General features: G+C 38.8%; 1 long non-coding RNA gene across 1 annotated transcript in view; it reads left to right on the top strand.

The window, feature by feature from the left end:
• The first annotated feature begins 6698 nt into the window (after positions 1-6698).
• LOC139166936 (uncharacterized) overlaps positions 6699-27830 on the top strand; it is a 36622-nt gene continuing 15490 nt past the window's right edge. Inside the window, exons 1-2 of the long non-coding RNA XR_011559056.1 lie at positions 6699-6798; positions 7611-7724. This is a non-coding gene — a long non-coding RNA (uncharacterized lncRNA). The remainder of the gene's footprint in view (positions 6799-7610; positions 7725-27830) is intronic.

Genomic DNA, 27830 nt, shown 5'->3' with positions numbered 1-27830 from the left:
CTCAAAAAAGGTTGAAAATCACTGATCTAATGTGTCTTGCATTTTGTTCATCTTCTCCAGTAAGGCGTTTAGTGATATATTGGGAATTTCCTGTGTTTGTTGTTGGAGAGATGTTTTGTCTGACAAGTCAGTTGAACGTTGCTGGGTTGGATTTGGTGTTGCAGGCTGGTTGGGGTTTTTCTTCCAAGATTTCATAAGGGTTGGTTGATTTGAAGCAGACATTTTTATATTAAGGAGAGGTCGTTAGAACAATATATAAATAGTATGTATGATGTAGTAAAAGGATTTATGTAGTGTAAAGAAATGTATGTAATGTATATGTAGTATGTATGTAATGTGTAATATGTATGTAATGTTGTCGAAAGTGATGAGGTTAAAGTGATTAAAGTGGTATAGAAAGTTGCGGTATATGTAGTAAAGGTTTTTTTGTTATTTTTTTTTTTTTTAAAAGATACAATTAGTAAAGAGTTGTTAAGAGAATATCAGAATTTGTTACACTTGAGAAGTAGCAAGAGAAAGACAATTTATATTTAGGGTTCAAATTATCAATAAAATAGCATTTGAATCAATATGATTCCAGTAATAATATCTCAATGTATGGAAAAGAAAAGGAAGGGGAGAGAGAGTGGGAGAAAGTAATAATTCAGTAGTACAATTATTCGATATTCAATATAAGGGGAAAGACAGTCAATCAATCGGGGGGTTACTCTATTAAGGGTTTAAATCAGTTGAATCAGTTAAGTTGATTAAATCCGATAAATCTTAAAACATTGAATTACTATAAGTTACTATAAGTTATAGAATCAAAAAGAAATCCAGTTACTATTTGCTATTTAAAGTTAATTAAGGATGAATAATAATAAAGTCTAAAGTCTAAAGTTTAATGTTAATATAAAGTAAAGCTATCAACTCAAAGTAATCTATCAGTATGTTCTACCTAAATATAGTACAATCTATCTTAATCTAATATAATATAATTTAATCTATATAAATAGTTCAATAGCTAGAGTAAATATTACAATATTTTATGAATTACACAATTGGGTAAGGGGGTTTTGTCAATATATATAGTCCAAAAATATCAAAATAAGATTTAAATAACTTAGAAGAAATTCAATCCAAATCAATCCAAATCAAAGGGTTCGTGGTTCAACAATATGGTGTTATTAAATTGATCAAGTTCGGTACAGTTCGGTTCTGTTATCAAAGAGTAAGGTCAATGATTTGTTGAGACTTTTGTTTGTAGTTAATGAAATAAATTTTAGTGACGCAGTTCCAGGGAAAAAAAAAAGGAGACAGTAGAGGATTAACAAGTTGTCCAAAGTTCCGGGTCAATAAACGTCCAATATTCAAGTGTCCTAGTATCAAAATGTCCAAATTGTTCAATTTCAATTTCCAAGTGTCCAAAAGTATCCAAAAGTAATCCAATATGTGCAAAAATGTCCAAAAGAAAAAGGGTAGTAGTAGTGAAAATTAAAAAAAGGCAAAAATATCTATGTATGAAATTCAAAAGTAAACAAACTTTATTTATTTATTATTAAACGAGGAAAGTAAAAATTAAGGCAAAAAAGGGTATGGAAAGGAAGGGTAAATGGTAGGTAGAAAAATAGGGTCGGAGTTTTCCGGTTGCTGTTTTAACTCTTATCTGCTTTACTCTTTTTTTTTTTCCAACTAATCAGGGTGTTATTTCAAAGACAAATAGCAAAAATGTTGTTGCGGGGGGTTTAAACTTTCTCCTACCTTCAAGACACGTTACTTAAACCTTCTCTCCTTGCGAAAATTTAAAGTGTAGCTGATAGTTCTAAGGCAAGTCAAAATCACAAATAGACGTAGCGAAAATTCATTCTAAAAACCTTCAAGTAAAATCCGCCGAGTCATCGTCGCCATCTTTGCCAGGGGGCTCGTAACACTCACAGATCGAAGTCGCCGCCTCTCACTCTTCAGACTCAGAAAAGGAGTCGGGATGTCCCTTTCGCAAGGAGTAATCCAACACGTATGCCACAAATCCAAAAACCGTCCTCAGTCCTTCTGCAGCAAGCAATAACACCCCCAAAGGTATTTGTCGTTACCGCGGCTTCCAAAATAAAGCAGAGCGCAGCGCTTCCGGATCAGCAAAAAAAGCTGATCTCTTTGGTTGATGATTTGGAGGATCTCCCGTCCCCCGGGGGGGGGGGTCCGCCGAACACCCCCGGGTGCACGCAAACTTCCCCTCAAAGACCTTGGGCTCTACGGGTCCGCGGTCACCCGATAGGGCAATCAATCAACGCAAAAGGCCAGATGTAACCCGGAGAACCGGGAAACACACAGCGACAGCACCGCACCACAACCGGAAGTCCCCAATCAGACATTTTAGATGGCTATACCAATTCAGACCTGCCAAATATATAGAATATAGAAATATACAGAGGCTAAATCTGTACATCTCCTAATGGGCAAAGTAGCTGATAGCTCATGTGTCTATTAAGAAAAATAGACACATAGTTTGAACTTATCACAGACCCCTCCCAAAAGCTACCTATGACTGGGTTTCAAATTTATGGTTGCTGCAGCACCCATTGTCATTTACCCTTACGACAGATGGCAAAAAGTGGACCCCTGCATCTACCCAAGTGAATCAGGGCAGCTGTATTGTGCAAGAATTGGCTATAATTTGCAAGTCTGCAGCTTCCTTCCCACATGGTGAACAAAGGAAGATCAGGCAATCTGGAGTTTGCAAATTACTATTGTTCCGCAACAGGTGCTATTCCCAGGATCCTATCTCTAGACCAATACAGTGTTCCCTCGATTTTTGCGGGTTCAAACTTCGCGAAAAGTCTATACCACGGTTTTTAAAAAATATTAATTAAAAAATACTTTGCGGGTTTTTTCCCTATACCATGGTTTTTCCCACCCGATGACATCATATGTCATCGCCAAACTTTCGTCTGCCTTTAATAAATATTTTTTTTAATAAACTTTAATAAATAAACAGGGTGAGTAATAATCTGAATGGTTGCTAAGGGAATGGATAATTGCAATTTAGGGGTTTAAAGTGTTAAGGAAAGGCTTGTGATACTGTTCATAGCCAAAAACAATGTATTTACTTCCGCATCTCTACTTTGCGGAAATTTAACTTTTGCGGGCAGTCTCGGAACGCATCCCCCGCGAAAAGTGAGGGAACACTGTAATTGTGAATCAATGGCATGGGTACCACAGGTGGCACATGGAGCCATATGTGCTGGCACACAAGACGTTGCCCGAGCTCAACTCCAACGCACAGAGGCTCTAAGAGGGTGTTTTTGGCTTCCAGAGAGCCTCTGGAGGGGATGGGGGAGGGTGTTTTACTCTCCCCTATCTCTAGAGAAGCCTTTGGAGCCTGGGGAGGGCAAAACACAACCATACTGGGCCCACTAGAAGAAATAGGCCATTTCTGTCCTCCAGAGGACCTCCAGGGGGTTGGGGAAGCTGCTTTTGCCTTACCCAGGCATTGAATTATGGGTGTGGGCACTTGTGCACCCAAGGAAAATATGATTTGCCATCACTGCTGTAGAGGCTCCAATTTTTTTTGAGGAAGATGTTCTGTTTGTAGAGTCTCTCTAAAATGGGAGTACCCTGCAATTTCCCAAGAATAATCTCCTTTGGCACAGGCTAGCTCTGTAAAGAAGCTGATTCTGTATAGGGTTCAGCACCTATCTCAGAAACTGCAAAAAATAAAGATGAATTGGATGTTGCTATACCCCAGAACAGACTGAGTCATGCAATTTCCTGGATGAGAAGGGAGTTGTAGGTTGCAAGCTTTATCTGTGATAGCTCGTTTACCCAATGATCTAAACTGTATCTTTTTAAAAAAATTATGACACTCCCCCCACCCATATTGACGTATTAAAGTATACAATATTTTCATAGAAAATATCTACTAAATGCCTATTTGAGTGGACTGAAAATAAATGGCGGATTAAAATAACACTTAGCAGGAAATAAATGGAGCAAAATATGGTTATAATTGGAAAGGTATGACCATGAAATAGGCCAGACAGTGACAGATTTACCACTGTCTATTTACTATTGACTGCTATTGTATGGAACTTTTCCAGCTTTCAATCTGAACACAAACAGGTCATTCAAGATTTTGCCTTTAGCTGAGAAGGAGAAATGGAGACGCAGTGATGGATAAAAATATGGCTTAGTTTTGTCATACCATTCTGTCTATAGATCATCAAGGGGTAAGTGTTAGTTAGCTTTGCAATCGTGCATGAACTTGAATCAGTTTTCTTCACTGAGGTCAATGGAATTGAATCAATTTATACACAAGAACTTTTATTTTACAAAATAATGGATTGGGCTTTTAGCTGAAAAAAACATTGATCTTTCTTGTCCTTTTCCTTTCTATGTGTCTAAGGATTTTGTTTTGGGTTTGATTGCTATTGATAGTAGCAGAAACATGGTTAAGAAAAAAAAAGCAAAAATAAGTATATTAAGATTGAAATTCAAGAAGAGAACCAGCTGGAAATGTCAAATATGTTTTTAATTCAGTGTAAAAATAATAAGACAGTAAAAACAGCCCCTAACAAGCAAAATCTGCTCTATCTTCTTTTTTGACAAAGTAGAATGTTTCATTAGCATTAATAAAAGAAAAATAAAATTGATTCTGAGAGGCCTAAAGGAAACAATTATGTTCTGGTATAATTTTTATAAATTATTTACGCTCATAATTTTAAGAAGAGCGAACTGTCAGAGGAAGATATATGCATTTCCTTACATCAGAGAATATTGTTTGTACAGCCAAGATATTAAAGCTCCAGCGTGATTTACGGAAACCTAGGATGAAATCTCACCTTAAACCTACTCTAAAATTAAAATGAATGAAGTCCTTGTTATTCCTGCAGAGTTGCTGTATTCAATCCCCAACGCAAAGGTCTCACAATATTTCATGAACTAAAATTGTAACAGTTAAAGAATGGGATTCACGCAGAAAAGACCCAGGTTCTTATCCTAATTTCAGCCACATCTTTTGATAACTTTGGACCAGTCGCCTTGGACTGCTTTTGAAGGGAATCTCAGTGGATTGGAAAAGAGAATACAGTATACAGATAGTCCTCAACTTATGACAAAATTGGGACCAGAATTTGTGTTGCTAAGCAAGTATTGTTAAAGTCACTCTCATTTTTTGTTTTTTATGCAATGGTTGTGAAATAAATTACTTTTGTTGTTAAGTGAATCACTTAAGTTCTTATGTGACCATCCAAAGCCATCAACTGCCATTTTTATTCTTACCTTTCTTCAGGGTTATTCGTATAAGATCACAGTTCCACTTAGCACAGCAAAATCATTATCCATAACTCCACTGAAAACCTATATTCTTTCCTGAATTTTAGTCTGCACGATGTTACTGTTGTTGTTGTTGTATATTTAAATTGCTCATTTTTCCACCATTGATCCAGTTGTGTGAAGTAGATTATTCACTGTGGATCAGCAATTTCGTTGTCTTAAATCTGTCACTTGTTTGCAATTAACTTTTGTCCCCTGGATCAAAAAATAATCACAGTTTTGGTCTATCAAGTCAACTTTTTAAGCCACAGGATACCCTCAAAAGTCATACAAGTTGTGCATATAAATGAAAGGAAAATAAAAAACTTACCAAATATACTGTTTACAAAGAATAATTTTATTCATGCAAAGGCTATAATTGTTACTGCCAAGTTAAATTATGTTCATATAAATAGTTGTTTTTTGTCAAACAGTAATTATACATATTATGGTAAAAGTTTTCACATATAGCTTTTTTTTGGAGTGTTTAATCTGTGGACATTCTCACTTTATGCTCCAACAATACTCAGCCATCGTATGTACATCCCATCTACCTTGATACCTCCATGACCTTCAAATCTTGGTGGAATCGCTCACCCTGCGCATCCCTGACTGCACCAAGATTTTCTTTCTTTCTTTCTTTCTTTCTTTCTTTCTTTCTTTCTTTCCTTCCTTCCTTCCTTCTTTCTTTCTTCTATCTATCCATCCATCCATCCATCCATCCATCCATCTATCTATCTATTTATAATATACATATAAATGGTGTAGAGAAAAAACTTGACGTGGTAGAAGAAAACTAAGTACAGTTTTGAAACCACTATGCCTAATTAACTATAAAAAAGCTCAAAAATCAAACTCAAGAGAAATTGTGTTACAAATTGTTCCCCAGTGTATATGCAGTGAACATAATTGGGTTCTTGTCCATTGAGTGTGAAATGTGGGTTGACAAAGTTTAAGGCAGGAAGCAAATTCTGACCAGATAAATATAATGCCTGCAAAAGGGAACAGGGCAAGAATTAGGATGGTAAACAAATGACCCTTCACTACTGATGAGTGCTAAGATGGTGTTAGTCCTTAGGAATAGTTCAGAGAAGTACAACAACAAATCTTAATTTTACCTTTGTGCCCATTGACTCAGTGATTAGAATGCAGTGCTAGAGTCTAATTATGCCGACAATTTGGAGTTTGATCCTTTACTCAGCCTTCCCACCTTATGAGATTGGTAAACTGAGGACTCAGATTGTTGGGGGCAATATGCTGACATTGTAAACTGTTTAGAGAGTACTGTAAAGCGTTATAGAATGTATATAAGACTGTGAGTTCTGTTGCTGTTGCTACTGCTATCTTTATTGCAAGGCTACATTAATAAAAATAGAATTTCTCACCTCTTCTCCCTTTTGTCTCCATAAAACTATGGAAAAATTTCCAGTGTGTTCTCTCCTTCTTTGGACTGTTAGATGCCCATTGTCCAGTCTACTGCTCTTCTGTCTTTCTGTACTTCTGTCTCCCAAGGTCAGTGCCATATACCATTACAAAGGGCTAATGGTTCTTCATCAATCTATATCAATGGGAGGGAGGGAGAGACAGTTGAAGTAGGAAGTTGGTTCTAGCTTGTGAACATGGAAAAGGTGATTCAGGCCACCTGGTGGAGCTCTACAAACCATTGGTGGACCCTGAAACTCACTTTGAAATCACCCTTTAACAAGTATCCTTTTCATCCCTTTTGTAGTATGTTTGGTACATAACATATGCTAAGTAATTTGTTAAATTTGTAATTAAGATACCAAGGTAATAATTATCATCTATGTAATCTAGCGAACACCTTTCTCATATTCATTCATATTAGTCAAATCAAGCACATCTAAAAGCAAAAGTAAGCAGGCAAGCCTGAATTTCTAATGTCTTCATTTGCAGCTACTTTAGTATTCCGTTGATCTGAGTATTTAAAAAGGTAAAGCAGACAAGAAAAAACACGATGGGGATTTTTGCTAATCTTACTGATTTCATATATGAGGGAAAAGAAATGCTAAAGTAACAACAGATCAGTTATAAAATTGAATCTGAGACAGTTGATGATAAATGATTGAGGTTTTCAAATAATTGCCAGAATTTCACTTACTGAGTTCAGCCAATGTCTTCATATTACAGAAACCAAGCTTGACTATTTTGTGGTTATTGGCACAGGCTTAACTGCAAAATTGCTTTCATAATGGATTTGAGGATCATGCAGTTTGCAAACTTATCTCTTCTCTTCTCTCTTTTTTCTTTCTCTCTCTAATGCTTAACAGGACAATGAAATTATCTTTCTTTTAAAAAAAGTATAGGTTTCATTTCAAATTCATGGGGCAATTTCAAAAATGATGGCGATGGAAATCAAGTGCTAAAGCAGAGCAATTTTTAAAATGCAAAATACATCTGAAATGAGGTGGAAAATAAAGGTTAGTCTTGAGAAATAAACAGTTATGATGTTAAACTGTGGTTATATAAAATGAAAGTAATCTCTGTTTTACGTTAATGATATTATACTATATTTTGTGCAATATATTGTATTATATTCTTGACGGAGATGGGCAGTCTATAAACATAACATATAAATAAATATAAAATATATTTAATAAAACCCTTCCATGTTCTAAGAAATGCATGAAATATTATCTCTGTCGAGAAAGAAGGGGAGAAGAAGAGAAGAGGGAAGGAGATAGAGTATATTCTTTGCTACTTACTGCATCACTATAATCTAAACATAACCTAGTTTATAAAAACATAACATTCTCTGCATCTCATAATCATACTAATGTTTATTGTAGTTTCCGAAAGACTTTTGGACCTGTAGATCATGTCACCACTATCCCATATTATCTGGTAAAAAGCCTAGGCTTTATTAGTGTAGGAAATAAAGTTTTGTAAAATCTTTGTAGAACTCACTGCAAAATTACAAATTAGTATACATGCCTTCTCTTTTTTGAAAATGTAAATCCTACACCTGCAATCTGAAATATTGCAGACTGCTCTACACAATTAAATATCATTGCAATATAAAAACCTCAGCTGAAAATCACATTCATACTGTTAAGCACAGTTAAATTGAAAACAGCAAACAAAAGTATTCAGCCACCTAAAATGCCATCTGTTTAAAATGTGTGAGTCATTTTAACCTGGGTGGATTGAATACAGTTGAAGGACAGGTATTTTTCCTTATATTTCAAATATGGAACATTATAATGCATATCTTCTAAATAATGGAACTTCAGAAGTTTCATCTTAAAATGATGAAACTGAATATGTGAACAAGATGAAACTTAACATGTGATTTATAAAATATTCCTTCTATGCTGATAGACTAAAGGGATATTTAGCTCAGTTTAGCAGTTGTTTCTTTAAGGGATTGCATTAGGGGAATGTAGTAACAGATTGCACTCTGGGTAATGGAGTCCATGATATGTGACCTCATCTGTGTGTTCTTATTTGCCATTGAGCTATACCTAGGCAGCTGGGTAATTGTACTATGCTCTCCAACAGCTATTTCTAAAGTCTCAACAAACAATTGTGCAGAATGCAGCTGCGAGAGCAGTCATGGGCTTCCCCAGGTATGCACATGTCACACCAACACTCCGCAGTCTGCATTGGTTGCCGAACAATTTCCGGTCACAATTCAAAGTGTTGGTTATGACCTATAAAGCCCTTCATGGCATCGGACCAGAAGATTTCCGGGACCGCCTTCTGCCGCACGAATCCCAGCAACCGATTAGGTCCCACAAAGTTGGCCTTCTCTGGGTCCCATCGACTAAACAATGTCGTTTGGCGGGTCCCAGGGGAAGTGCCTTCTCTGTGACGGCCCTGACACTCTGGAACCAGCTCCCCCCGGAGATTAGAACTGCCCTCCTTGCCTTCTGTAAACTCCTTAAAATCCACCTTTGCCACCAGGCATGGGGGAATTGAGATATCTCCCCCGGGTCTATACAATTTATGTATGGTATGTTTGTATGTATGTCTGATTAATAATGGGGTTTTTAAAAATGTTTTGAAACTATTAGATTTGTTATGAATTGTTCTATTACTGTTGTGAGCCGCCCCGAGTCTACGGAGAGGGGCGGCATACAAATCTAATAAATAAATTAATAATAATAATAATAATAATAATAATAATAATAATAATGGGGGGGAATCTCTTTTCACCTACATGTAATGGGACAGATTATGGACATAAGACCTGAGGAATTTCACCTCTTAGCAAGACTATGATATGGAGATACCAGACAAAGAATGTAATATATATGATTTACCCATTTGCATGCAGTTTTATCTGACAGAGAAAAGCATTTCTAAGCTTGGACCAGATCACCTTCATACATTTGGCTTACAAGTTATTGAAAATGTATATTCTCTGTGATCTTCTGCCATCTCTACACATTGCACTCTTTACAAAGAAATATGTCTTCCTCCTCCTCCTCCTCCTCCCAGGAACTTCTGTAACACCCAATTAAGCCTTTCCAAAATGCAGAATAGGAATGAATACATCAATAGGGCCAAAGGCAATCCAATAGCAAATGTCTCTACAGAAACCTGGTCTATACTGCTGAAGGCAAAATGGCTGTGGGGAACAGTGCTGGGAGATGGGGAGGAGATGTACCTAAAGTGCCTGTCATCATCAATAGCATTAGTTATTCTTTTCCATTCCAATCAGGCATATATTTTATGATTGAGCAACAACTCAACAGCTAGCAGCACAACAGTATTTATGAATGAGCCAGGCTCACTAACAGGGTGGGTGATTTTTTTTTTTAAAGCAAGATGACCATGACTATAGCTGATTCTTTTTTTTACATGTGTAAAAATTACTATTTCTGATCTAGAGACATCCTGTGTTTTCAATCTGAAGCCAAAAAGTTACTAGGAGGATCACATGGGTGTACTGTACATAGTACACTTTTCAGGAACTCTGCAAAGAAGATATTTCTTTATGGAAGTTGCACCAGCCCTGGGGGGGGGGGGGGGGTCTGATTGAGCCTATAAAGCTCCAAACAGGCCCAAAGTGTGACAAGTTGCTTTGGAACAAGCCTGGACATATTGATTTATTTATTCACTGATTAAAATTATATGCCATCCATCTCACCTAGAGGTGACTCTAGACAGCTTATAAAAAATTAAAAACAAGATAACTCTTTGAAAATATTAAAACAATAAATATTAACACTAAACCTGAGTAAAAATTAACAAAGATGGGATGGAAGGCAGCAAGACACACATTGGGAGAAGATGAGGTTTTATCTTAGTCCGTTAACCACCTCCAAATAACATGCCATTGTTGGGATTCTCAGCCAACTGTCAGAATCAGGTCTTCAGGTCTCTTTGGAAGGCCAAAAGAATGGTTATGGATATCTCCTTGGAGAGCATGATCTTCTGGATGCCTCCTTGATTCAGTTTGTCATTCATTTTCTGGCAAGTTGGGCAAACATTGTCTCATTTTTTCTGAACCATTGTTTTGACTTTGGATTTGAAGTACAGTGTTCCCTCAATTTTCGCGGGTTCGAACTTCGCGAATAGCCTATACCACGGTTTTTCAAAAAATATTAATTAAAAAATACTTCGTGGGTTTTTTTCTATACCATGGTTTTTCCTGCCCGATGAAATCATATGTCATCACCAAACTAATAATTTTTGCAAATAAATAACAAAAAATAATAATTGTTAATAAATAATTATGTTTATAAATATCAGGATTACTAAGTGTCTTATTCAATGGCGAGTACCAGTAATAATGATGAGTAAATGGTTGTTAAGGGAATGGGAAATGGTACTTTAGGGGTTTAAAGTATTAAGGGATGGCTTGTGATACTGTCCATAGCCAAAAATGGTGTATTTACTTCCGCATCTCTACTTCGTGGAAATTCGACTTTCGTGGGTGGTCTCGGAACGCATCCCCCGCGAAAATCGAGGGAACACTGTACAGCCTATCTATATAGAGGCGTTCCTTCTCTCCTGTGTTCCTGGGGTATGTAAAACTGGCTAGGATGGGAGGGCATCAACCACCCCAAATATAGTCCATCATATTCCATCTATTGAGACCATCTTTTTATTGTTCCAGTGAAAGTAGGTAATTAACTCTCTTGCTTTGTTCTGCAGAAGGAAATTGCAAAGGGCTTTGGTGGGATATTTTAAAAAGCAGTAGCTAAACTCATTCAGTCACACAGTTGAAATATTGGGTGTGACCAGGGGTGGGCTTCTGATCCTTTAGCAATGGGTTCACTGCCCCGTTGCTGGGTGGGTGTGGCCATGGTCAGCCACCTGCACTACGGCAGGGGGGCATTTTTCGCCCTCTGCAGGCTCCAGAGGCTTTGAGCTTCGGGAGGACGAAAACTGCTTCCCCCAAGGTCTGGAGGCCTTCTGGAGGCTGGAAACAGGGCCATTTCTGGATTTCTGAAACCTCTGGTAGGCCCATTTTTGCCCTCCCAGCCCCCTCTGCACGGCCCCTGCACTTACCTGGAATGAAGAACAGGCTGCATGGACATGTCTGGGAGGGCCAGGGTGGGTGGGGAGGAATGGGCATGGCCAGCCAAGGGTGGCATTTGAGGGTTCACCGAACTGGCGATCCTTAACTAGATTGTCCAAACCCTGCCAAACCCCCAGGAGCCTACTCCTGGCATGTGACTTCAGTCACTGCAAGAACCCTGTTGAAATATGCATCATTGACATGGAATGTGATGTAAGCTAGAAAGTGTTCTAGTGTTTCCTAATCAGTCCTGGTTTATCTTAATCTTTCTTAATGTGCCCTCCCGTGAATTGATCATGATATTCACATTGGATTGGACTAACATATTAAAAAAGTAGATCCATATAAATGTGATTATTGGTACTTTATTTTTGTTGAATCACCTTAAAACTACATTTGCCTTTTTTGCAGTTGTATAATACTCCTGACTTATATTCAGTCTATAGTTGTTTTGAACAGAAGTTTCTTTGGGGAAAAATTACTATTACCAAGCCAAGCATTCCACATTATATACTGTTTTCTGATCCCTAAGTGAAGAATTTTTTTTGCATATATACAGTATATCTGTAAAATTTAATTCTGTTATTGTCAACCTAGGTCTAAAACCCATTAATATAGTATTGCCTTTTATTTCTGTCTTCTAAAGTATTTTGTATCCCACTCAATTCTACATTATCTGGATCTCAGATGTCATTATTAAAGATAAATTTGTTGAAGAGTACAGGGCCCAGCTCTGACCCTATCTTCCAACATCCTGAGTTCTTTTCCTCGAGAAATAAGCATCTGTTTTTCTATTTTATTTTCAGAATAATTTCTTTGGAGGTTATTTTATCATTGCGAAGTAACATGGAATACCAGTGCTGTTTTCTGTTAGATCTCTCTCCATCACTCCAGTCTCTCTAGCTTCCTGGTCTGAAAAGGCTTAAAAGTTCCTATAGAAGTTTTCCCTTGATACGTAATTGAAATGTAGGACACCAGGGAGGCTTTTGACTGCTGGGGAGAAGTTGTAGAATGTAGGCTAGACACATGGACTCTCCTTGGCCTCTGATATATTCAAGAAACCAATATGAATACTTTAGCAAACTTCTCTTCTGGGGAAAATGTAGCATTTTCCCACCAATTTGAATGAAGCTTAAAAATTTGCAGAATCTCATTAGCGTAATTTATAGCCCTAACTAAGCTAAAGTTTGGCCAAATTCCCTAGCTACGTTTCAAATCAGAGATTGGTATCATAGGCTTGACACCTTGAAATCTAACTCAGTATTCAAGTTGCTACAAAGAAATTGATTTTTTTTCCCTCTAGGGAAGCATTCTCTCCCCCCTCCCCCAGTATTTGTTTCCCCCCTATTTATAAGCTTTAAGGAGAACACCAGATGCAAGAATCAAGCTGCAAATGATTATTATTTTTATCTTGTCAAAGACAGGAAACAGTTTTGCACTGAGCTTTGGGATAAACCTTGTTAAAGCTCAGTTGAATGACTCTAGAATTAAAATCCCTAATACATGACCAATTTGATTCAGCTCTGGTGAAGTAGTCACTTCTGGGCGCTGTCTGATGATCCTATTTGCAGGAGAGGCGGAGTAACGACACGGACACAAGAGCTGGATTTAAAACTGGGTCATTTTTATTAAAATAAATTTGCATAATTTATTTAATTAAATCAGCATAATTAACATAATTAATTATGACCCTAACAAGGACCCGCAGGGTCAAACAATTGCTTCCGGGGCGGAAAATGACGTAGAATAAACTTCCGGGGCAACTTATGGGCGTAGCTCCATGCTAGTCCAGGTGAGAGACCCCTCCCTCACCTGAGACCATGCCATGCACTTGCATGTGGGAGGTCCCGCTGGCTAACCCCTAACAGGGGAATTAAATGGGCGGGACCCAAAGACAGGTTCCCCCCAACTGCTCAGGTTGTCAAAACCACAAGATTTGGAGAGAACCTGTCAATCATCCCCAAAGATGCCCAACGGAGAACACGCAGTTGCTAAACCACCACCCAGTTTTCCGCCCCTAACCTGCCTACCCAAATGACCAAAGGTAAGCCAATTAACCTAAACAGGTGCAAGCACCCCCTAACCGCTTTATCCGTCTCCACAGTGTGGAATAGGCGAAAAAACGGTCAAGGCTAATGGGCCAGACCGCCAAAAATTCCTATTCGGCCCCCTAGGGCGACCCAGAATAGCACACTGTAAGATAGGGAGGGTGGGTGGGTGTCTGCTCAGGATGCGAGTCCAGGCAAAAAGGACAAGCCTCGGGCCTGCACACCCTTTTATAGTGCTGGCAGGCCCCGCCCGGACACGTCATCGATCAGGCCACCCTGGCCTGATCATCGGCCGAGATCTCACAAAATCTCACGAGATCTCGGCCGAAAATACAAGATGGCGGCTACGTCATGTGGCCTCTGTCTCCCCGACCCTCCTGCAAAAGGTGCCGGTAGGTAAGAACCACCTGCGCTATTTGTATCAGGAACTCCCACATAAAATGCCTTGAATTGGAAGCAACTTCCGAGCTGGTTCAACAGTGTCTAATAATGAATCCCAATGCAAAGGGAGTAACCTCTTGCTAAGATTAACCAGGTATACAACTTGCCTTGCCAATAAAACATGGGAATCAAAGTTAATTATTTTGAAATTAAAGGTTTACAGGGGAGATCGTGGGGTAGCTAAGTAACAAGAATTCTTTTGATGTTGTATATCTGGACAAAGTAAAGGCCCCACTAGATGAGATCCAAGTGGGTTTGAAAAGTTCTCTTTAGCAACTCATCATCTTGCCATGTATGGGGATTTGTTACTAGTAGAAAGGATTTACAGCTGCATTTGAGAAAATTGAGCTACTACTTGGGTTGGAGGTTCTTTTTTCAAATAAATTATTGAACAATGATAGCTTCCTTTCCCGATCTCCTATTTTTCCCCCTAGCTTGCATTTAATGGCTTTCTTCCAAAACACTGTCAGACTTAAGTAATTGTCAGCAAGGGCTTCTGATTCCAAGGGGAAGATCAAAGTGAGCCTGCATAATGCATAAAGCAGGCATGTTTATAAGACATCACAAACAATCCAAATGGTTGTGACTACAACACATTTTGCTTTAAGCCACAGAAATGTAGGAACTCCTAAATTAAATCACTGCGTATAGTTTAGAAGTCTGATTTAGAACAGTTGAGTATAGTTCTTGACAGGAGGAAAGGATTTTTTTTCCTTTCAGTTTAACTGGATCACTTCCTCTGAGACAAACCCATCAACCTCAATCAGAATGGCCAATAGCAAAAGATTACAGGAACTGTAATGCATATCTTATGTAGAATTCAACTCCTTGCAGGGACTTGGAACAATGAATTTGAAAGCAGAATCAGGGCTTCATTTAAGGACCCTACAGTATGTTCTGCAATTCCATAGTAAAAACAAAACTTAACCATTGCAAAAACTCCAAGATGTAACTCATTATGAATTGTCTGCTTCTCCCATTTGAATACACTTTTGCAAACCATCATTCTAGTCCAATAATTTGCTGTTAGGGGTTGATATTTCTTAATATAAAGTTGTCACTTTATGTTCCTGTTTTGGAAACTGACTTGCAGGTCTCCAACATTTTTCACTAAATTGGGAGATTCTTCAGAACAAGTATTTATTTTATTTTATTTATTTATTTATTTATTTATTTTGTCCAATACACAATTAGGGTTTTAGTGGATATATATCTATATACACATAGTAAAATACACGATGAAGGTTATGGAGGAGATACTCATAGTAAAATATATCTAAGAAAGAATATAAAAGAAGATATAGTAATAGAACATATCAAAGAAAGAATAGTAGAAGAAGAGATATGGGAATAGAAGAAAGGTATAGGAGATATAGGAGAGCAATAGGACAGGGGACGGAAGGCACTCTAGTGCACTTGTACTCGCCCTTTACTGACCACTTAGGAATCTGGATAGGTCAACCGTAGATAATCTAAGGGTAAAGTGTTTGGGGTTTGGGGATGACACTATGGAGTCCGGTAATGAGTTCCACGCTTCGACAACTCGGTTACTGAAGTCATATTTTTTACAGTCAAGTTTGGAGCAGTTAATATTAAGTTTAAATCTGTTGTGCGCTCTTGTGTTGTTGTGGTTGAAGCTGAAGTAGTCGCCGACAGGCAGGACATTGCAGCATATGATCTTGTGGGCAATACTTAGATCATGTTTTAGGCGACGTAGTTCTAAGCTTTCTAGACCTCGGATTGATAGTCTGCTTTCATAGGGTATTCTATTTCGAGTGGAGGAGTGAAGGGCTCTTCTGGTGAAGTATCTTTGGACATTTCCAAGGGTGTTAATGTCTGAGATGTGATATGGTTTCCAAACAGATGAGCTGTTGAGACTTTTTCACATATTGAGACATCAAAGCGCAAGAATGGCATCCATGCTTTGCACGACTAGCGTTATTTCTACCTTTAGAGAAGATTCAGTAAGAGGAGATGGGAAAAAGCTTTGTTTTGAACTACGGGTTTTACTACTGAACTAAAGCAATTGGAGATATTGATAGAAGAGAATAGTTGTAGCCCGAGATTGAACTGGAGGACCATTGGTGCTCTCTGAACTCATTTTCTTGCAGATGTTTCATTATCCAAACTAGATAACATCATTATTGCACAATGTACAATGCATTAATGATATTTATTATTATTATTATTATTATTATTATTATTATTATTATTATTATTTATTAGATTTGTATGCCGCCCCTCTCCGCAGACTCGGGGCAGCTCACAACAGTGATAAAACAATATACAGTAACAATAATATTATCTAGTTTGGTAATGGAACATCTACAAAAGAATAACTGAGCTTAGAGAGCACTAAGGATCCCTCAATACTGGGTACAGTTCTGGTCCCCGCATCTCAAGAAGGATATAATGGAACTGGAAAATGTGCAAAAAAAGGGCAACAAGAATTATAAGGGGAATGGAGCACCTCCCTTATGATACCAGGTTGCAACGCCTTGGTCTCTTCAGCCTTGAAAGACAGTGTTTAAAGGGTGACTTGATCGAAGTGTATAAAATCATGCATGGGATAGAAAAGGTGGATAGAGAAAAATTATTTTCTCTATCACACAATACTAGGAAAGCGAGGACAAATAAAGGAAATATTTCTTCACCCAGAGGGTTGTTGCTTTATGGAATTCACTTCCAGAAGAGGTCGTGACAGCTGTCAGCCTTGATAGCTTCAAGGCAGGATTATACAGATTCATGGATGCCAAGTGTATTGGTGGTTATTGAAACAGATGTCCATGTGCTGCGTCTATGTTGGTTGAGGCAGGCAGGATTCCCTTGAGCACCATTTGTTGGGAAAAAGGGAACCCTTTTTCCCCTCGGGTGCTGAAAGTGTGCATGCATGCATTTTCATATGTGCATGTGCCCACATCCATAATGCAATGCCCTTCCTGCATGTCCCACCACTACACTGTGTGTGTGAGACCTCATGCATGGACATGTGACCACTCCTGTTTTGGCTTCACATCCCAAAACAGCAGTGGGAGGGGGGAAAGACTCCTTTCCCCAAACAGAGCTGGGGGAATGGGAAAGCCTTGCATGCCCAAACAGAGCTGGGGTGAAATCTCACAGAAATCTGGGAAGGTGCTGGCTGCAGAAAGCAAGGAGAAAGCATGGGCTTGTCTGACCCAAAAATCAGCTGGATGGCAGGAGGTATGCGCACATTTATTTATTTATTTTTATTTATTTATTGGATTTGTATGCCGCCCCTCTCCGCAGACTCGGGGCGGCTAACAACAGTAATAAAACAGCATATAACAATAATCCAATACTAAAAACAGTTAGTTAGCAATTTCGGCCGACGGTTTAAGCCAACGGTCGGGCATATGTGTATACACAGTATATACATACAACAAAAGACATATGATGCCCAGAGACCAGTCCAAACACACATAACAATCCTCCCACCAAAAAAAACCCTGTCCCACCCTCCACAGATTCCCCACCTTGGACCATCCAAACATCTACACACATCAGGCCAAGTAATACTGTCCACTCACAAACCTTGTTACTGAAACAATAGGACATGGCACTGAGGTCAGTGTGAAGGTGTGCCAGAAAACTCTTCTGCCACTTACAGGCAGAAGGAAAATTTTAACACAGCTGTCTTGTGTCTTGAGTGTGAACCTGCATAATGTGTACATATTTTTGACCTATCGGGAGCCCTTCTTGAATAAATAAAACTGGGAAGGATGAAGAGGCCTCTCAATCAATTACCACCTGCTTTGCAGTAATTTTCAATTCTTATGCATGGATCTCAAAAATGAAGCATAAATATATTTATTGCAAAATAAGGTAATATGTATTTATTGCTAGCCAAAGAGGTGATTTAATGCTTTAGGTCTTGCTAAAAGTGCAGCAAGCAGAATTGCTCAGCAAATTCTTTGATTTGATTTTTTTGTGACTATTTTTTTATTCCAGCTTTTTTTTTTTTTCCCTGGGGGAAAGAAGGCAAGAAGGGAGGGGAAAAAACCATTCCAATTAAGGTATAATCCTTACCGCAGGTTTTATTTGTTCACAACAAATCCCTTCCCTGCCTCCTTAAAAAGCCAATTATCAGCCAAGATTCCCTCCAGTGACAGTCATTAGTCAACAGACAGAGTGACAGTCTAGCTTGGTTTCAGCTCAGCTTCTGGGCCACAGCTGCCAACTGCGCAAACTTCAGCATTCTCAAACACTCAGTTGCAGGGTGACCTTGTGGTAATTGAGGTTATGAAAAAGCTCTTGTTCTTTAAAATCATGAATGAACACCTTTCCCTGTGGGAGAGCAAGGAAGTCCAGCAGATACTACTATATGAAAGAGCGTGGAAGAGAGTAGGGGGAGAGAACAGGGAGACATGGCAAAGATATGGCCTACTTGAAGGGAATTATCCTTGCTTGTATTACCTTAGATGAATACACTATTTCAGCTTTGTCAATGGGATTAATTTATTTCCCTATTGATGTATTAATTCCTATCCTGCAGGATCCTTTTTTTTAGTCACTTGCCAGTCAGGTCAAGTATATAAAGGTCACCCAGAAAGTAATGCACCACATTTTTTTCTTCATCAATGATTTATTGAAAATAATAATAATAATAATAATAATAATAATAATAATAATAATAATTTATTAGATTTGTATGCCGCCTCTCTCCGAAGACTCGGGGCGGCTCACAACAATAACAAAAACAATATAATAGTAATACAAATCTAATATTAAATATATATATAAAACCCCAACAATTAAAACCATACAACACATGTATACCAAACATAAAATATAAAAGCCTGGGGGAGGTGTCTCAGTTCCCCCATGCCTGGCAATATAGGTGGGTCTTGAGTAATTTGCAAAAGACAAGGAGGGTGGGGGCAGTTCTAATCTCCTGGGGAGTTGATTCCAGAGGGCCGGGGCCACCACAGAGAAGGCTCTTCCCCTGGGGCCCGCCAAACGACATTGTTTTGTCGATGGTACCGGGGGGAGAAGACCAACTCTGTGGGACCTAATCGGCCACTGGGATTCGTGCGGTAGAAGGTGGTTCCGGAGGTATGAAACTTACACACAAGAAAGAATGATGTTTCGTCTACACTCTGTCCCATCTATGGCCTACCTCCAATGACACACAAAGGCATACATGCCCTGTCGGTACCACTCCTTGTTCTGGTCATGAAGCTATTTCTGCATTGTTCGAATCACCTCTTTGTCATCCTCAAAATATCTTCTGTTGACTACAGATTCTCCATAAACTGTACACAAACATTTGTGAATGTTCCCAACAGTTTCTTTCTCCGCAGTGAGTATTCAATAATGACACGCTGCTTGTAACATACATCACTTATGGATGCCATTTTGAAACACTGCTGCAGCTATGCTATCTATCTGAAGAAACCCAAAATTTACACACGCACACCTGATGATTCAAATAATTTATATCTAAAGTTTTGCATTCGTACCATTACTCTAGGCTGAGAAAAGAATGTGGGGCATTGCTTTCTGGGCGACCCTTGTAGCATCTCTCTGCCAGTAATGGCTGAGTAGCTAAGAAACCTTAAGCCACGTAGAATAAATTTGTGGATAAAAAGACCTGTTTTATATTTGACTAGGCTAGGGATAGGTAGCTCATGGGCCATAATTCCCTTCAGGCAGACCATATCTTTGCCACATCTTATTTTTATGGTTGGTACAAGCCCATATTGCATTGTAGAACTTCAGTGCCAAATTGCCTAAGGTGGGAGGGATTTTTTTTTTTGAGGAGGCTTGAAGTGATACAATACCCAAAAATGTCACATAGAAGATTAAACTGTTATTTATAGTTTCAGAAAAGAAAGCACAGAAGAGTTGATTTAAGATCGAAGGGGACATATTTTGTTGAATATGAGATGGGGGGGGGGATTACTAACTGTAAGAGTAGTTTGACAGTGAAAAAAAATTACCTCAGATGTAGTGAGCTCCCCTTTAATATATATACACTGAAGAACTGACTGGAGAGGTGTCTATTGGGAGCTTTGCCCTGAATTCCTGCAAGGCATAGACATTGAATTTTGTGGTCTAAATTGTCTCTTCAGGATAAAAAAAAAATTAAAAATCAATTTCTTGGGGAACAGGTCCCTCAAAATAATGAAAAAGTAAACCTTTATCCTGCTCTCTATCAACATATCTGTATCACTATTATCCCATCAAGGAACAGAGAGAAAAAAGAGGTAAAAGAAAATAAGTAGCAATGGTCATTGCAGCCATGCCCATTCTTGTGAAAGCTCATCAGTTGTATCTTTCTATATTGCATACGCTAGAAGATTATTCATACAGCTCTGTCCCTATCTGAAGGACTGAACTCATTACTTAATAATATACAAAGCATTCAATCTGTATTTTAATATGGCTTTTATGCTTAATTTCTGAGTGGTGTCAGACCAATTAAGTGAAGGCGGATGATATGCAAACAAAACCTATTGTGTTTATTTCCAGTGTCATCCAGATTTTCCCATAGAACTGGACCAGCATAAGAAGCAGCAGCTGCAGTTCTGCCAATATAATGCAGGATTAGCCCAAATGTTCAGTTATAGTTACTGTTTTCCTTGTAAAATATATGGTGAAATTTTATAGGTTAGTGGTTCGCTTGCATAATATAGCACTTTATGGAGTGGTTTCTATCACAGAAGATGAGGCTGTACATGGGCACAAATATTTATTGCTGCAAGTTGTTGTTAGTTGCGAAGTCGGGTACGATCCATAGAAACATAGAAGATTGATGGCAGAAAAGGGCCTCATGGTCCACCTAGTCTGCCCTTGTACTATTTCCTGTATTTTATCTTAGGATGGATATATGTTTATCACAGGCATGTTTAAATTCAGTTACTGTGGATTTACCAATCACATCTGCTGGAAGTTTGTTCCAAGCATCTACTACTCTTTCAGTAAAATAATATTCTCTCACATTGCTTCTGATCTTTCCCCCAACTAACATCAGATTGGGACCCTTGTTCATCCATCATGACCCCATGGGCAATGTTGTTGCAAGGTAGCTCCAAAATAATATTGTGCATCCATGGTTATCGGGTTTTAAGCATCCTGGTGTACAAGCTATCCTTTACTTGTAGTAAAGTCAATGTAGATCATTAAAAAAAAAACCTTTAATTACTATTTCTTGGAAAGTTAAATATTTAAATTTCCACATTATGATCATTTTTGATATTTATCTACTTCAATAAGTAAGGTAATGGATTTAGAGTGTGGAAAGTCACATTTAAGTTTCCATTTGATTTCAGAATGCAGTGGATAACTTTGAATCCACCAGCTTTACTCAACCGAGGATTTCTCAAATTATTATTGGGAGTAAATGTAGGAAGATGTCCCCTGAGTACATCATGTTGAATTCATAGAAGAAAGATGAGATATAAAAACCATGGATGGATGGATGGATGGATAAATTGAATAAAAGAGGGGCACCAATCCAAGAATGAAATGTGTCTAATCAGTAGGACATGAAATTATTCAGTTTTAAGGGAAAATGTGTGAACTTCCAGACATTTTCCTTTAAAATATCTCTTTGAAATGTGCCACTGAATTATAATAAAATTGGCCTGAAATGACAAGCGTTGATTCTGTAGGAAAGGAAAATAGCAAAAGGCCAACAGCATATCAAGAATTCTGAAGCTTCCAAACATGTGAGACTTGAAGGGTTTTTTGCTAAAAAGAAATAACTCACACATTGAAAAATTATGTGTAAGATATGTATAAGTCTTCAATCAAGCAAGCTTATTTGAATGTCAAATATATGCACTGAGCATATTTACAAAATGAAATTGTTGATGACTTAACCCAAAAACTATGGAGTTTAAAGAACATAAGAAGAGCCATGCTCCACAGGCCAAAGCCCATCGAGTCCAGCATTCTGTGTCACACAGTGGTCCACCAATTGTACATTGGGGATCTTGAGTAGAAAGAAGGCGAAACCTTCCCTTTCCCTTGACCCCCAACAAATGGAACTCAAGGAAATCCTGCCTGCCTCAACCAACATAGAAGCGGCACATGGACATCTGTTTCCATAACCACCAATACACTTGGCATCCATGAATCTGTCTAATCCTGCCTTAAATCTATCAAGGCTAACAGCTTCACAACCTCTTCTGCAAGTGAATTCCCTAAACTAACGACCCTCTGGGTGAAGAAATATTTCCCTTTATTTGTCCTCACTTTCTTAGTTTTAGGGCCTACAACAGATTCGAGGTTCTAAACAAGTAAGAATTAGTCCTTATCTTTTACAGATGCTAACTTTTAAAATGCAAAAAGACAGTCTGTCCTGTTACATATCTTGTCTACTCACTTGAGGTGGGTATGGCAGATGTAACTGGGAAAAGATGGCCCTTCAAGACACATGGGGCATCAAAAGTAGAATGACCAGATTTTAACATTGGTAAAGAGGGACACCACTGCTGAGGGTGTGTGTGTGTGGCTTGGTTTAAAAATTTGGTTTATGGAGCAAAAACAAATTCTTTTTCTCTCTTTCACTTTCTCTCTCTCTTTCTCTTCCCACCTTTCTCTCCCTTTCTTTCCTTCTTTCTTTCCTTCTTTCTTTCTTTCTTCCTCTCCCTTCCTTCCATCCTCTTTCTCTCCCTCTCTTTCTCTCTTTCTCTCTTTCTCTCTCTATTTCTCCCTCCCTCCCTGTCTCTCTCTCTCTTTCTCCCTCCTCCATTGTTTCAGTGATGCTGGGATCAGATGGGCAATCGTGAGTTAGTTTTAAGTTGGTGACATGCCTGAGTTGGGGGGGGGAATGGAAGGGGGAGAAGGAGCTCAGCAGCCCCCTTCTCTCTCCCCCTCCTTCCCTCCTTCCCTTTTTTCTCCCTCTCTTTCTCTCTCTTTTCCTCCCCCCCTCTCTTCCTCCCTGCCTCCCCTGTTGTTTCAGCGAAGCTGGGGTCAGCAAAAGAGTGATCTAGAGCCTGTTTTAAGGTGGTGTCATGATCGGGGGGGGGGGAGGAGAAGGGGCTCAGCAACTGAGCTTCCCAAGTCTTTCTTAATCAAGGAGCCGGCCAGAAGGACATGGGAGGTGGAAGAAGAAGGGGAACCTCCCGAGCTGTGGAGGCTTATCAAACGCCCAGCCGCTTCTGCTTTCTCTTACCAAGTGTCAGCTCCGCCTGCCTCTTCAGGGATCTGCCCGGGTCGTATCCAGGAGGATGTCTAGACTGGTGGGGGCGGCTTGACGGGATGCTACCCACCCTGGAGATGCCCATGAAGACCAACTGCAACGCCAGCTAACGCTGCACAGCAGTTGATCTTCAAAAAAAAGCGGGACATTTTTGAAATGCTGCGGGACGCAGGACAAATGATCAGAAATCGGGACTGTCCCGCTGAAAGCGGGACATCTGGTCACTCTAAGTGATAGACAACATATTGAATTTAACCCAAAGTGAATTGGTAATCAATGCAGCTCCCACAAGAGAAATGATATATGTGCAAATCTAGACCTCCACAAAACCATGTGGGTCGCTACAGTTTGAACCCATTAAAGCTTCCAGATACTTTTCATAACATATTGTAGGAATTTCCACTTTGCTTGTCTCTGTCTTGGGATCAGGAACGAGACAAAACCAAGGAAGGTGAAGAATGACAAAAAGATAAAAGTATTTATTATACATTGTGTTCTCTGTGTGATGCAAAGTCACTGTCAGCCTTACTAGATAAAGAAGACCAGGAAAGCAGCTCCCCAGGAAGATTTAAACTACTTTTACTAAGGCTAGCTATTGGAATCCAATCTTGCAAATTGGGTTATGCTGGGCCTCCTCTCCCTTATACAGTAAATTAATAAATTAGGGAGGCAACTGCCTGAGTCTTTTCCAAATGTTATCTCTTAAAAATGCTTCACCCCCTTTGGGCTAGGTAACATATTTTTTGCATATTTCTGTCAAAGTCGTCAACCTAAAGACTTCTGCATCACTGCCCATTAGGGAACATATGTGTCTGTTGTTTGAAGACAGTTGCATAGTTGCTGCAGTTATACATCTTTGGATGCTAACATTCTGCTAAGGGGCACTCAAATACCAAAGCACAGAATAGGGAGTTAGCTCAACCAATCAGCATGTAGGATGTGCATTGCCACACATTATGTAATTGAGATACAGGAGATAAGCATGTTGTTGGCCTGTTTGCAACCTACACTTACTCATCAAGTCCTTCACAGCATAGGTATGCGAGGTACAAGTCTAAACCAAGCTTTACTCTCTACTTCCGCCACAGTTGGTCTTGTGGAATGAGTAGCTATCTAATCTAATTCTTCAATTATCTGTTCTTGAAATGATATTACCTGTGCAAATTATATTCAATTACATTGAAGTGATGCTAATTTTGAAAAAATGTGTAAGTAGATCAACCTGGTTTGCTAATGCCCCCAAAAGTGCCCATCTCTATTAACACTGCAAATGTTAGTAAATTCTGACTTTCAAAGAGCTAAGCTGAAATGATTTTTATTGCAAGCATGAATTAAGCTTTCAAGTATTAAGCTTATATACAATGTTCTAGAAAACGTTAGAGGGAGACCAAATGGTTTAGCCTGATAAGTGTTTTAATAAACATCAACAGATAATAGTTTAAAAAGTCTTAAAGACAAATTGTGTTTATCATGCATAAAATAAATGTTATCTACTTTTTTTCGGAAAATCCATCTGGTGCAAACCAGAAAAAGGAGGAAATGTTGTTTATCCGAGTAATACAAATTTCAAATATTGCATTACTAAATCTGAAACTCTTGGTGATAATATTCTTGTTAGTGTTTGGATTAAATTGGATAAAAATATCAATAGATTCTGGAAATTATTTTATACCATCAGTAAGAAGTCCAATATTTACAGAGCTGGTTGAGTGTCATGCTCTATGCTATACGCCATGTGGATTAGCATTCCCGTAACAAGATTACAAGAACATACTCTGTAAAAATATTTTTTAATAAAATAAGAGCATCCCTACTGGATGAAACCTGTGAAATCTAATAGTCTGTATCTCTCAGTGGGCAGCTAGAAGCATTCAGAAATTTTACTTAAAAGCTAGGAAAAAAACTAGTTTATATATTTCCATAGGAGTATGCCAACATTTTCACATTCTTTAATTTGCTACAAAGGTATGCAAACTCAGTTTAAAACAAACATATTGGTTAATTATCATTGGCAATGCTAGTCAATTCTGAACTGTCTGGCTGATAAAAAGCTGCTTTTAAAACAGATTACCTAACATAAAGCCAGTTTTCTGCAGAATTACCCATGAACTACCTTTACAAATAAACAGTTTACAAATAATGCTATGAAGTAGACATAGAAAGATAGCTTTTGGTATTCGGAATAACAGAAAACAGGAATAGGTTGGAAGTGTAGGAGTTCTGTGCTATCTCTGGGCTAACAAACATGTTCCAGGTTGGATCTAAAAGTCTAGTCCAGTGATGGTGAACCTTTTTTTCCTTGAGTGCTGAAAGAGCGTGCGCGCATGCTATCACGCATGCACGAGTGCCCACACCCATACTTCAATGCCCGGGGAGGGCAAAAACAGCTTTCCCTGCCCCCTGGAGGCTCTCTGGAGCCGGAAATGGCCTATGGAGCCCTGTAGGTTCGTGTTTTATCCTCCATAGGCTCCAAAGGCTTTCCCATTCCCCCCTGGAGGCTCTCTGGAAACCAAAATTGCCCTTCCAGAGCCTCTGGGTGAGCCAAAAATCAGCTGGCCAGCACACACATCCATGTTGGAGCTGAGCTAGGGCAACGGCTCACGTGCCAGCAGATATGGCTCCGCATGCACCCATGCCATAGATTCACCATCACTGGTCTAGTCCAAGAGTTAATGGCATGCAGTCAATTTAGCCATAAGGCCTTTTTTGTTCCAAGACCTAATGAAATCAATAAACTCTCAGCAGGCAAAAATAATTGTACATCTCAGGAAATGAATTTAGGACTGCAAGATCATGCCAGAGGCTCTGACCATGCAATGGAGCAAACAGCCTGGTCTCTTCCTCATGCCTTTCATGTCAAAGGGTAGCATGTAGGATTCCAGTGTGAAGATCCTATATATACATCATTAAGTTGCGTCTGTATCATTTCCCCCCTTGGATCTCTAGAAACCTCTGGATGGACTTCTGTGCAGTCAGCAAGAACAATGCACTGCCAGATTAAACAAAATCCAGATTGAACAAAATAAATTCTGAACTATGATTGCATCATGGTACAAAGTAGTTATGAGAATGTCAGGTATTCGGACTAGCCTTTGACTGATGTAAGACCCCCCCCCCCAAATTAATGGGGTTTTAACAGATGATATTCTTGGAGCAGAGTTGCTAATCAGAAGCAGCAAGTGATGATAGAAACAGCTAATTACATCCATTACCTTCCATCCTTCCAAGGTAGGTAAAATGAGGACCCAAATTGTTGGGGGCAATATGCTGATTCTGTAAACCACTTAGAGAGGGCTGTAAACAGCAATAGGCTGCAGCTGGCATGACTGAGATTGCCAATTAGCTAGTAAAACTGACTGCCCCCATGCACCTCCATGTGAGATTTGGCTGCTGTGCATGCACAGAAAGCAAAATCTCATAAAAGGATACTTGCACATGCAAGACTTTTTTTGCTTCTGCGCATACGTGGAAGCAAAGAAATTGGTGAACATTGCCGTAATCTTGCATGTCCTTGCATGTATGCTCAGAAGCCAAATCTCACACCGGGGACACACGCCCGTCCCAGACGCTGGGAGCATACTGATAGCACTGGCGGCGGACGGCCTCTTAGTGGCTGTAAAGCACTGTGAAGCAGTATATAAATCTAAGTGCTATTGCTATTTATTAAACCAATTAAACTAATTAAAAGTGATGTATGGTTGTGTTTGAATTGATTGATTGATTTTAATATACTGGGTTTTTAGTTTGTAGTTTTTAATTATTAGATTTGTTTTGTATGCATTGTTTTGTATTGTATCTTGTGAGCCGCCCCGAGTCTTCGGAGAAGGGTGGCATACAAATCTAATAGATAGATAGATAGATAGATAGATAGATAGATAGATAGATAGATAGATAGATAGATTTGATACAATTCAGAAGGGCACTATCCACCAGAAATTATTCTCAAATGCATTGAATTTGAGTAGAAGAACTTGTATCAAGTTCAATCTTCTCTTTCTCGCTTTCTCCCTTTTGTAAAGTACAAACGTTTGTCATAAATCGTCATAAATGTGATGTATGATTGTGATTGAATTGGTTTATTGATTTTAATATACTGGGTTTTTAGTTTGTCATTTTTAACTATTAGATTTGTTTTGTACACATTGTTTTGTATTGTATCTTGTGAGCCGCCCCGAGTCTTCGGAGAAGGGTGGCATACAAATCTAATGGATAGATAGATAGATAGATAGATAGATAGATAGATAGATAGATAGATAGATAGATAGATATAGATAGATAGATAGATAGATATAGATAGATAGATAGATAGATAGATAGATAGATAGATAGATAGATAGATAGATAGATAGATAGATAGATAGATACAGTGGTACCTCGAGATACGAGTTTAATTCGT

The sequence above is a fragment of the Erythrolamprus reginae genome, chromosome 4 (assembly GCF_031021105.1).
Source record: "Erythrolamprus reginae isolate rEryReg1 chromosome 4, rEryReg1.hap1, whole genome shotgun sequence".
NCBI lineage: Eukaryota > Metazoa > Chordata > Lepidosauria > Squamata > Dipsadidae > Erythrolamprus > Erythrolamprus reginae.
This window is presented reverse-complemented; position numbering and strand designations above follow the sequence as displayed.